Source organism: Anser anser (assembly GCF_964211835.1).
Source record: "Anser anser genome assembly, chromosome: Z".
NCBI classification, from domain to species: Eukaryota; Metazoa; Chordata; class Aves; order Anseriformes; family Anatidae; genus Anser; species Anser anser.
Genome location: NC_139723.1, coordinates 41,944,083 through 41,957,257, shown reverse-complemented (window position 1 = coordinate 41,957,257; position 13,175 = coordinate 41,944,083). Strand labels below are relative to the sequence as shown.

Here is a 13,175-nt window from a genome sequence, read left to right as displayed (position 1 = left end):
ATGAAACCATTGGCTAGTACCTAAGCACAATTTCGTGTGTTCCCATGAGTGAGGGGGGTGTCAGTGTCAAGTAGAAATCAGTGATTTCTACTTTATTTTTTTTCCTCCAAACATCTGTTGTGGATGATTTCCAGGCAATATTGGAGTGGATTAAACTTATGTGAGGTCTGTTTTGGCCATGCTTATGTTCTGTTCCAAGGAAATGCAAACAGTAATTAACTTTCCTCTCTGGCTTTTCAATGTAAGGCAGTTTATTTTGCAAAGAACTGTTCATAAATGATGTGGAGAAAAGAGTGGACATTGTATAGAAATGTTAGCAAAAGAACAAACAGGCAGGTCTCCCTTTTCTTTCTTTCCTCCTTCAGTTTAGCAAAGGTATAGGGTTAAACAGATAAAACCTAAGTAATGAAAAGGAACTATAATGAAATCAGAAAAACAGGAGATCTTGATAGACAGAGGAATAAAATATAAGCATCTAGGAAAAGAAGTATAGTGAAACCTCCAGACCAAAGCAGTGTATTTGTGTTAAAATCAATGGTATTTTCCCAGTTGCTTCTAAAGGTATTATAGGCAAAGGCTTGCACATTTCTATACATTATGAACAGCCTTTATGTGTAAAACTAACTGCATATGTAAGTTTTCTTCAGGACTGAATCCTAAGAGGAAAGTGTTTCTCTCAGCAAGCTCAAAAAGTTTGGTTCTTTCTGACAGTCTCCTATTCAATACAGGTAATGGTTTACTTACAATCTACAGAAAAAACAAAAAAGCGGTGCAAATGGCTGTTTATAAAAAACTGTTTTATAAAAAAGCGAAAACTCAAAAGCTGGAAGCGACATCAAGTCAGTATGATCTAAAAAGTCAAAAAGAAAAATATTGGCATTTTCTATCATGTTTTCTTGTTTCTCTGGAGGACAACACTTAATTTATACTTGCAATGACCCAGGAGGCACGCTACATAAACTCCTCTGATTTAGTTTATAAAATTAGTTTCCCAGAATCAAGATTTCAAGGGCAGCTTTGGAAGCTGAACATGCAATTAAAGGAACACTTCTGTCAAATGATTTAAAAGGCTGTAATGTTTGGCCTTCAGTGTACTCACTATGGCTAATCTTATTCAGAGCAATTGCATCAGTATCCTTGCTAATGTAATAGGTATTTGATTTTTCTCAGCTGGACAAAAGGTGTTAGTCGCTGGCAGGTAACTACTTCATGAATTAAAATATCACATTAGTCTAAACCATCTAAAAAGGGAATGCAGACACTGTTAATTGTGGTGGTGGTTTAACCTTGGCTAATAGCCAAATGCCAACCCAGCTGCTCACTCTCTCCTCCTCCTCAACACAACACTGTGAAAAAAAGAATGGAGAAAAAAGGATAAGAAAGCTCATGGGATGAGATAGAGACAGGATGATTGCCTGCCAATTATTGCCATGGGCAAAACAGACTCTGCTTGGGGAATATTAATTTAATTTGTTGCCAACTCAGACAGATTTGGGTAGTGAGAAACAGAGACATTAAAACAACACCTTTCTTACCCTCTTTCAAAGCTCAGCTTCACTCCTTCACTACATACACCTCTCTCTGTCCTGAACAGTGCAAAAAGATCAGGGGAGAGTTGCAGTCAGTACACGGCAGTGTCTCTCTGCTTCTCGTTCTTCCTCACACTTTTTCTTTGCTTCAGCATGGGCTTGCTGCAGGATTCAGTTCTTTCAGAAATATCCATCTGTTCAGTGTGGCTCTTCCATGGGCAGCACTGTGGATATATGCCCCAGACTGGAACATCTGTTCCTTTTCTGACCTTGGTGTTACCTCTGCTCTTTCTCACTCTTTTTGTTCTCTACTCTTCTTCCTGTCTGGCATTTTCTGCCTTTAAATGTTTTTTTCACAATGGCACCATGCATGTGGCTGATGGGCTTTGCTTTGCCCTGTAGAGGGTCCCTTAGAGGTGGCTGTGCTTGGAACTCTGCTGTGTTGACTGTGGGATGTCAGACTCATCTCAAAGAAGCCAGCTCCCCCTATTAGACAGATTCAATCAATTATCTAATGCATTTGTTGCTCAAATCTATTAATCTAGTGAAATATTCATGATAATTGGTGATCATTCTCAGTAAGTATGGAAAATTTTACACTGTAAATAAGCAAGTATGTGTAAGCTCAGCTCTAGTAGGTAGACAGGATCCCTTTACAACATTAAGATGAAAAGAGAAAAATTGACAACTGATGCATAAAATAGAGAGTTGCTAAAAATGTTTCCTACTTATTAACTTTTAGGAAGTTCAAATTTTGACTTTCAAATTCATAAAAGTTCCTTCTGAGAAGGGTAAATAAATGCATGAGAACAGCAACAGTATTCTTCAGTGTAAAACTTACTGAAAAGAAATAAATACAAAATTCAACCAAACAGAAATGATCAAAGTCTAATTTTACCTTGGTTTTGTACACAGAATAACATCTAGAAAAACTCTAATAACATATATGATAATGGATTCAAAAAGATTGATAACACGTCTGTAATTCAGCTAAGACTTTTTGAAAGACTTATAAAGGTTTATGAGATATCACAACTCTTAGACTGAGTGACGCCTTCAGTAATCAGTCTCCCCTTCTATCCATGTTCTTTATGACAAGTTCAAAAAACAGAGAACTCTTGAAACTTTTAGTTGGTTTGGTAATTTAGTTGTTTACATTCTTAGGAATGTAAACATTTTGTTTTTAAACACACACAAAACATTATATGATGAATTAATATAGGGTGAGAAATCTCAGTGAGAAGGATTGCATAACACATGACTGTATTTGCTACCCAAAATTGATAGTGGGAGAATATATGTTTGGATAAGGAATTGGCTCGATGGCCTCACCCAGAGAGTAGTGGTCAATGATCCTATGTCCAGGTGAAGGTCGGTGATGAGTGGTGTACCTCAGGGGTCGGTCTTGGAAAATGTGCTTTTCAATGTATTGCTGTAAAAGTATTAGTTCAGATACATTTTGTACTCCTCTTTCCATGCCCTACATCAAAATAAGCAGCTTCCAAACAAGTGTTTCACTACCCAGTCCCCTTCAGATTGCATCCAAGTAATTTATCTCTCTTAGCTACATGTTGCTGCTGAGACACGTAATCCCATACTAATTTTTAACAACAAACAACAAGGAAAAGTCTGCATATTTGTGTATACCTTGCAAAATGATAGATAATATCTTCTGTGAACGTGACATTCCAGAAATATCTATATAATGCTTTGAGCATATAAAACATGAAGAAAACAATGACTACTGAACAAATATTTAGAAGGAGTAACAGTTTTTAGTAAGAGGATGCATCTAAAAACATAAATATTTTCACAACTGCAAATAAAATCTGATACAGAGGGAATGTCCAAGCTAATACAAGGACAGTGAACTACACAAATTTCTCACCCTGACTGAAATGTGGGAATATATGGAAAGGTGAAAAACATAACTGCATATAACTCAGCAAAAATCTTTTGTTCGACATGAACTAGTGGTCAAAAATAAATAAATACATGCATACATAAATGAGTAGTTGGGTATATACGCGAATGTGGGATACAATAGTTAACTCCAAAATTAGAGAGGTCCAGACTGGAGGCAGCGTGGGCTACAGTGACCATGCCCTGGTTGAGTTTGTGATCTTGAGGAATACGGGCCTGAACTTCCAAAGAGCAAACTTCAAGCTATTTAAAGATCTAGTGGATGAGATCTGCTGGAACACTGACCTTAAGCACAAAGGAGCTGAACAGAGCTGGCAATTCTTTAAGGACGTTTCCCTTAGAAAACAAGAACTCTCCATCCCCTGCATAACAAAGTGGGTAAGGAGGACAACCAACTGGGGTGGCTGAGCAAGGACCTGTTGGTCAAACTGAAGTGCAAGAAGGATACACACAGGCAGTGGAAGCAGGGATGTGTGGCCTGGGACACATGATCCAGAGATGCTGTCCACATGTGCAGGGATGGGATCAGGAAAGCCAAGGCACAGGTGGTACTGAGCTTGTCAAGGGGTGCAAAGAATAACAGGAAGGGATTCTGTAGGTACATTGCTCAGAAAAGAAAGGCCAAAGAGATTGTTTCCCCGATGGATGACAAGAGCGAACTCGTAACAACACACATAGAGGAGGCTGAGGTACTCAACAACTTCTTTGCTTCAGTCTTCACTGCCAGTCTCAGGTTTCCCACATCTCTTGTTTCCCTGAAACCACAGATGAGGACTGGGGGAGCAATGTCCCTCCCACTGTAAGTGAAGAGCAGGTTCAAGATCACCTGATGAAACCAAACAGGTACAAGTCTATGGGGCCTGATGACATGCATCCCAGGGTCCTGAAGGAATTGGCTGATGTAGTTGCCAAGCCTTTCTCCATCATATTTGAAAAGTCCTGGCAGTCAGGTGAAATCCCTGGTTACTGGAAAAATGGGAACATCACTCCCATTTTTAAAAGGGTAGAAAGGAGGACCCAGGGAACTAAAGACCGGTGCGGTTCACCTCCATGCCTGGGAAGACCATGGAACAGATCCTCCTGGAAGCAATGTCAATACACATGCAAGCCAAAGAAGTGATCTGAGACAGCCAGCAGGGCTCCACCAAGGGCAAATCATAGAACGGCCTGGGTTGAAAAGGACCTTAAAGATAATCTAGTTTCAACCCCCCTGCCCTGGGCAGGGTTGCCAACCACTAGAGCAGGCTGCCCAGCCACATCCAGCCTGGCCTTGAATGCTTCTAGGGATGGGGCATCCACAACCTCTCCGGGCAACCTGTTCCAGTGCCTCACCACCCTCTGAGTGAAAAACTTTCTCCTAATATCTAACCTAAATCTCCCCTGTCTTAGTTTAAAACCTTTCCGCCTTGTCCTATCACTATCAAAACATGTAAACAGGCATTTCCCCTCCTGTTTATATGCTCCCTTTAGGTACTGGGAGGCTGCAATGAGGTCTCGCAGGAGCCTTCTCTTCTCCAAGCTAAACAAGCCCAGTTCCCTCAATCTTTCTTCATAGGAGAGGTGCTCCAGCCCTCTGGTCATCTTAGTGGCCTTCCTCTGGACCTGTTCCAAGAGCTCCACAGTCTTCTTGTGCTGGGGGCCCCAGGCCTGCACGCAGTATTCCAGGTGCTGTCTCACAAAAGCAGAGTAGAGGGGGACAATTACCTCCCTCGACCTGCTGGCCACCCCTTTTTTAATGCAGCCCAGGACATAGTTGGCTTTCCAGGCTGCAAGCACATACTGCCGGCTCATGTCCAGCTTCTCATCCATCAGGACCCCCAAGTCCTTCTCTGCAGGGCTGCTCTCAAGTTTTTCTTCTCCCAGTCTATATAAATACCTGGGATTGCCCAAGACCAGGTGCAAATCATACGTGACCTATCTAGTGGCCTTCTAGGACAGAGTGACTTCATCAGTTGACAAGGGAAGACTGACTGACGTCATCCTCTTGGACTTCTGTAAGGCCTTTGACATGGTCCCACACGACATCCTGGTCTCCAAGTTGGAGAGATACAGATTGGATGGGTGGACCATTTAATGGATAAGGAATTGGCTTGAAGGTCTCACCCAGAGAGTGGTAGTCAATGGCTTTGTGTCCAGGTGGAGTTCAGTGATGGGCGGTGTCCCTCAGAGGTCTGTCCTGGGATTGGTACTGTTTAATAACTTTATCAGTGACAAAGACAGTAGGATTGAGTGCACCCTCAACAGGTTTGCAGGTGACAGCAAGATGAGTTGTTTGGTTGATGTCAAAGAAGGAAGAGGTGCCATTCAAAGGGATCTGGACGTGCTGGAGAAGGGCATCCACGTGAACCTGATGAGACTGAAGAAGTTCAAGTAACGGGTGCTGACCCTGGGTCAGAACAATCCCAAACGTGAGCACAGACTGGGAGAAGAACTTATTGAGAGCAGCCCTGCAGAGAAGGACTTGTGGGTTCTGGTGGACGAAAGGCTCGACATGAGCCAGCAGTGTGTGCTTGCAGCCCAGATGGCCAACTGCGTCCTGGGCTGCATCGAAAGAGGAGTGGTCAGCAGGTCGAGGGAAGTGTTTGTCCCTGTCAACTCTTCCTTTGTGAGGACCTGCTTGGCATGCTGCATTCAGATCTTGGGCCCCCAGAACAAGAAGGATGGTGATCTGTTAGAATAGGTCCAGAGGAAGGCTCTAAATTTGTTCCAAGGGCTGGGGTGCCTTTCCTACATAGAAAGACTGAGAGAGCTGGGGACGTTCAGCCTGCAGAAGAGAAGGCTCCATGGGGACCTCATTGTGACCTTTCAATATTTAAAGGGATCTTATAAAAAAGATGGTGAAGGACTCCTTACTCAGGTAGACAGTGATAGGACAAGGGGGAATGATCTTAAACTAAAAGAGGGGAGATTTAGATTAGAGTGTAGGAGGAAATTCTTAACTGTAAGGCTAGTGAGGCACAGGAACAGGTTGCCCAGACAAGTTGTGGATGCCCCATCCCTGAAGATATTTGAAGCTAGATTGGATGAGGCCCTGATCTACTGGTTGGCATCCCTGCCTATGGCACAGGGGTTAGAACTGGGTGATCTTTAAGGTCCCTTCCAAACCCAGCCGTGCTATGATTCTATAATTGCTTGCCACTAGAGAAATCAATTGTACACTATCATCTAAAACAGCATATTGTAAGTCTCTCTCTCTCTCAAAAAAAAAAAAAAAAAAAAAAAAAGAGGAAAGGACACAAAAGAAGCAGGTGAGATTCAAAGATGAGCAACAATCATTAACAGAATAGGAAGACTTCTATTATTTTTATTGATTCTTTTTTTGTTCTTGTTTGCAGTAGCTCTGAAAGACCTAAATCAAGGTTAGGAAAACTGTAAAGATTAGAACCATTTAGCAAATGAATGGTGCATTCTTCCTTCACAATACAAGGACTACATAACCAAAAAGCATTGTACTTCTTGATAAAATGAAACTTCCCCTATAAAATTAGGCTATAGTATTTGCAAAGCCAACATATATTTGGTTTTCAGAACTTTGCATAATTCAGAGAGAAAGCTGACATTTAATCAAATAACAAAAACTTCTATTTCTATGTCACAATTCAAACAAACACAGTTCAAATTTTTCCAGCCTCACAAAATGGCACAAACAGCTCACTGATGTTCCTTAATAGAATAATACTGAACACTCTCCACTTTCAGTATGCTTATTGAGATATTTCATATGAAAACTGCTAGAAGGTGAACAGTTTTGGAAAGCTGATCTGCAGCTTAGCAGTATATTATAATACTAGCAACATGATTACATAGAACTACAAAAAAAGCTCTGTGACACCATCCTGTAAAAACACATACTTAGAGATCCCTAATGTACAGATTTAATATCACAAATAACCATGACAAGCAAAGCAGAAAGGAAAAAGAAATGCAGTGGCAAAATGTCACTTATCAAAGTTAAAAATAGGTCAGAGTGAAAAAACAAAACAAAACTAATTTCTAGCCTTGTGGTACTCAGACAATCCAGATATGTTTCTTGAAATGTCTCAGGCAGCTATGAAAACTTTATTTGAGTATGGTAATTAAATTAGTGGGAATTTAAATCAATATATATTTTCACAGCATCCTCATTTCTTCCCTTTATAAAAAAAAAAAAATCTACTCCAATATCCTACCACGCTGAAGCATCCATCACATTATATCCTCAAATCTAGTCAGCCTTTTCATTGCCTCTAACCAGCATTCACAGCATTTTGTATTAACTAGTAATCTGAAGACCTGGAACAAGTTTCTGAGAATGAAAAACTTTTTGACTATATTAAAAGCAATTTGGGGGTAATATGACTTCTTCTTAACCATCTCTCTACCCTGCAAGGAGTGTATTCAGAGAAATAAAAAGCAGCAACAACAACAAAGGCAAAAATGGAGAACAACATATCATGAAATGGTGATGTACATATGTGTACCTGATAGCTTCATATTCTAATTCATTTCAGCCTCTCTGCAACTGTGATCCCACAGGTCAAACATAACTTTTCACTGACCAACTCAGTATTTTGAGATGAGACAAAATAGCAGTCTCAAAACAGCCTGGCAGCCAGCATACACCGCCTGACAGGATTGATGCTAGAAGTGATAGCCCTCAGCAGCAGCCCAGTCCTGCAGACTCTCCCCAGTCATACAACCACATAACCATATATTATATAACCAGACACGCTCAAGGGAAGATCTGTACATGCTTACCATACAAAATCTACACACAGGCAAACATCAGCCACACTTATCCAGCATCCACACTATAAATGTAAGCTGATGCATGGAGTCTCGAGTTTTGGGTTCATGCAATTGGCAGATGTGGTTTTTGACAATATCATCTCTGATTAGTTCAGAAGGGTTATTGGCCAGTGTGGCTAGAATAAGAGAGATGATGGGGAAGCAAAAAGAAAAAACGTGTCTATTAAAAAGAGACAGGAAGAAAAAGAATGAGCAAGACTAATTTTGCAAGCTGAAAGATTGAGTGGGGGCAGGAGGATCTTATTCCTTCAAAGCTATGTTTATACTATAAAACATGAAGTTACTTTAACCTTACCATGACCTTTTTAACTTGTGCTTGTTCATAAAATTACCAGACTCCTAAACTCCAGCAGCAGTAACCAAATCTATGACAAGCTACAACCATGAATTAGATGGACAGTCTAAATGGCAGGGAAAGAGAGACCTCTTTTTAATGTTTGTTCTTAGCTTTCCAGCCATTAATTTCATAACCTGAATTTCATGGCGCTTTGCATTGCTGTTCAAAAGCATGACAGAAGCTTGGGTTTGAGAGTAATCATCTCTTCAATAAGAAAACCAAGAACCACTGAGCAATGCCCTCAGCTGAATTGCCTTGTGCCTCCAGCATCGCTTCTACTTTATGCTAGGTGTAATTCTACATTCTTTTGTCCAGCACTAGGAGAACAGAGATCCTATCTGAACAAGCCTTACACAAGACAAGAAAAAATAAGGTAATATCTGCTTTCAGCTGATAGTGCTGGTTCTTGTCTTTATACCTTTCCTACTAATCAATGACAATGAATAAAAATCACAGTCAGCCTTATCAAGTGTTGTTTACAGCTGTGAAGAGTTGATCAATCATGTAACTACCTATAATTAGTTAACAGCTGATGGGAATGCATTCAGCAATAAATTAAATACATTAAGTTCAGTTAGACTCTTCAACCTTATTCTTCTCACAGAATAAATAATTATTCTCAGTAGTTGTATTTCACAGAGTAACACATTATTCTTTCCTTTTGCCTACAACCCTCTTCTGTTTCTCATCAATCCATGTGTGTAGACACCAGAGACAACAACCCCACATTTTCTTTAATTTATGTAAATGAGTGAGTGGTATGCATTTATACCATCTCCTGTGCTGTTTCTTTTTAGTAGTTATGTAAAATCTGCCTCAAATTAAATGTGTTGATGAATGGAAAGCATACATGCTGGGATTTTGAAAACCTTTAATGCTATTGGATTCAATGAGATTTTGAACTGTCTAGAGAAAGCAGAGTTGGAACAATACCAAACATGCTTGCCTACCACACAATTATTTTACCATTTGACTCACACTTTATGAAACATTATAGCCATGTTTTAGTGCTCTCTTATGCCCTGTTGCTCATTCTTAAGTCTTCCTTTGTGTTGTAAAACTAATCCTATGTCATGGCCTTTTTTTTTTTTTTAAAAAAAAAAAGAAAAAGGTGATATTACTGTTATTGAATGCATGTGGAAGTTAAAGGAAAGGTCACTGGCACCACAGTATGGAGGTAGGCATGGATCAGTTCTCTAATGAAGGGGGCTGTTATTATTAGCTGCTGACTTGCTCCAACAGTGCAGTGCTTTTGAAGTGCTATATTAATTAGAAGACTTTGGAAGCACAGTGTCAAGAACAGGATCAACTGACACACTTTCCTGTGCCTAACTGCATAATCCTGTTTCCTAACATAGAGCCATGCCCTTCTTTAGCCCCTTGTCTATTAAAATATTTGTGAGAGTTCGTGCAACTGTAAGGTCTCCACGAATCTCTTCTGACACCTAACACCTTTGCACCTGCTCTTTTGGGTTTCACACCCCTCCTGCTAATGTTTGATGTTACATCTTATACCAGTTCCATATAGCAGCTGTTGCTTTAGATGGACTGACAGGACTTTGGGCAGCCATGACAGAAAGCCACTTGTCATGAGCATTAAGCAAATTTGTAAATACTAGCACTGGGTAAATAAAGGCAAGACAAAATTCTTTCTAACAGAAATGTACACAAGTTGAGCAACTGGTAAAACTTTTCTGAGACTGTGAAACATATGCATAGAAATGCCAGTCTGAACAAAATCAACAGAACTTTTGCCAGTGATTTAAAAAAAGAAGAATTTCACCAGAGTTTGGCTCACTGCTATTGGTTTTGTTGTCCATAAGTTTGTGCCCGGCGCACTGGGCACGAACCTACAGACAACAGTTTCACAGTAGCAAGCTGAGCTCTTTATTACAACACCCTTCTCTAGTTTATGGTCCTGAAAAACCCACATGGATAAAATTCAATTTTTACCATATCCAACACATGACTTCTTTGTAAATTTCTAGAAATGTTACAAAGGATTTTACAGGTTCTCTATCAACCCGTTGAATGAAGCAGGAAGGAGAAAAGGGTGATGATGAGTAGTGCCTGACTGCATAGTGAAACTCCTGGGAAATGTTCTGTACTTCCCACTGATTGAGATTTTCATTCTATAATTGTTACACACACACACACAATAATAATAATAATTAAAAAAGGTAATAGAAAAAAAAAAAGGTTTGGAGGTTTAAAATTTTGAAGAATTACATCTTGTTAAAACAACCTGTCATTTAACATCTCTATAGATACTCTTGGTGTTCTGCCTGCATAAGCAGCCCATGGCTTTGGGAGGTGTGAGCCACGGATCACAGAGACAAGTTACACAGAAATGCCCAGCGGGCAGTGTTTTGAAGTCTTCCCACACTTCCATAGAGCTTGTGTCTCTGCTCTTCCAGTTAAATGTTTTCCTTTGCTGACTAGAACTGGTCAGAGAAACAGAATCTGACCAAAAGAGATTGAAATCTTTCCAGATTTTAAAACTTAGTTTTAAGATATCTTTTGAAATTGTATGGATTGTATGAAAAAGTTCTTAATATACTTTCTGGATATTAGTACTTAATGAAGCACTAACCACATCAGCTGTTTTTATTTATTTGGTTGGTTTTGGTTTTGTTATTTTTAACAACCTTTACTTTAACCCCTTTCTAGGGTCACACATGCTAGCACTGTTGAAAGATTCAAGATAGAATAATGAAAAATTTATTTTTCAGGTAAATAAAGCAGTGAAACTGCACCAGCTACAGCTCCTGTAACTCTGAATATTTTGAAAGCTCCTGGAGCCTGTACTCATTTATATCAGGACTGAAATCTACTATGCATCAGAAACATACACACACACACACACATGCTTATTTGATCTGTTGAAAACACAGTGTGCTAAAACAGCCAGAAAGCTTAACCTTGCCATTTCTCTGAACTTCAAAGGTCAGTTTATACAGGATTGACATGGAAACACAGGCATACATATATACATTTGCTCTTTCTTTGACAAAATATTCCTTTGACATTCTGTCTTATTCCTTCATTTTGCACTACCTAGACCGCACAGGGGATACAGAAAGCATTCCATGTTGCTTGCTAGGTCTTCTGAGAAGTGGTAATGAACACTGTTCAAAGCAGAATAATTTTGCAAATGCCCTTTTTAATTGATTTTGAATATGGCAACACCTATCTGAAACATTTCTGATGTATGGAATGACCTGCCTGTCCTGTCTGTGACTGACAGCATGTGCCAGATGGTAAAAATGGAGGAAATGTGCATTTCCTCATTTTCTATCTCTTATTAAAATTCCCCCATGTCATACTCTTGACATTATTAACAAAAAATTACAGTATGGAAGAATTGGCCCTTCAACACAACGAAGTTGTCTCTGGAGTATCAGAACAAAGCATTTATTGTGTCATGTACAGGAAACATTAATTTTGTGATTCAGTAAATAACTGTAGACAACAATAATTTCTTAAGAAAGCACCCCTCAAAATGAGGCCAGGACAGGTGCTTGTTTGTTTGTTTTAAAAACCTATAGCAAAAATCACATGCAATTTATAATACTGTCTTTATTCCTTGAAAAAAAAAATTACTTACATAACATCTATTAAAACAACAATATGAAATATATTCAACAGTTAAAATGCTAACATCTTACTAATTAAGTTGGTACAAGAAATTAGAAAACAGTCCATCCGTCCTCCTTTCTCTGCAGCTACAGAGCATGATACCCAGTGTAATCCCACTTTAGTAGGAGAGGGATAGGACAAGATATAGGCCATGCCTCACTAGAACATCTTAGCTAGAGAAAAATATTCACTTCCACAAAAGAGTTTTATAAGCTATGTATCTCAGGGAAGACTGTCCTTAAACTTCATAAAGTATCTTCCCATTCTAAGCTCTCTAATGTCTATAAATATCTTCTACAAACTGGCTGTGTAAATGTAACACCATTTAGGATGCCTTTTGTAACATTTACATTTGATTTCAGTTCATATTTTCGTTCATGTCTAGAGGCAGACACTGTAGATTGCCTAAAAAGTAGTACAAGCTAAAGCTGCTTAGCATCTCCACTTTCCTGAGCTTTCTCAGTATCCACAACTTCTTAACATAAATTAGCAGAGTTAACAGAGTTCATAACAGTCTATGAATTTCTTATTTAGCTGATTGACCAACTCAGACACGGAAACAATGTATGTGACAGCATACATTTATAAACTGATATGACAGTTTCTTCACAATTAAGGAACTTCAATTTAAAATGGGTATTTTGTGTCACTGCACGGTTTTTGCATAATTAAATATATCATATAATTCTAAAATTCTTGGATTAAATTTGTGGCCCTCCTCTGGACTTGCTCGAACAGGTTCACATCATTCTCATGCTGGTGGCCCCAGACCTGAATGCAGCATGCCAAGCAGGTCCTCACAAAGGAAGAGTTGACAGGGACAAACACTTCCCTCGACCTGCTGACCACTCCTCTTTCGATGCAGCCCAGGACGCAGTTGGCCATCTGGGCTGCAAGCACACACTGCTGGCTCATGTCGAGCCTTTCGTCCACCAGAACCCACAAGTCCTTCTCTGCAG

At 39.6% G+C, this 13,175-nt stretch overlaps 1 protein-coding gene across 15 annotated transcripts in view; it reads left to right on the top strand.

Annotated features, from left to right (window-relative positions):
* Window positions 1-13,175, top strand: part of LRRC2 (leucine rich repeat containing 2) — a 165,366-nt gene that overhangs the window by 134,926 nt on the left and 17,265 nt on the right. The window lies entirely within an intron of this gene.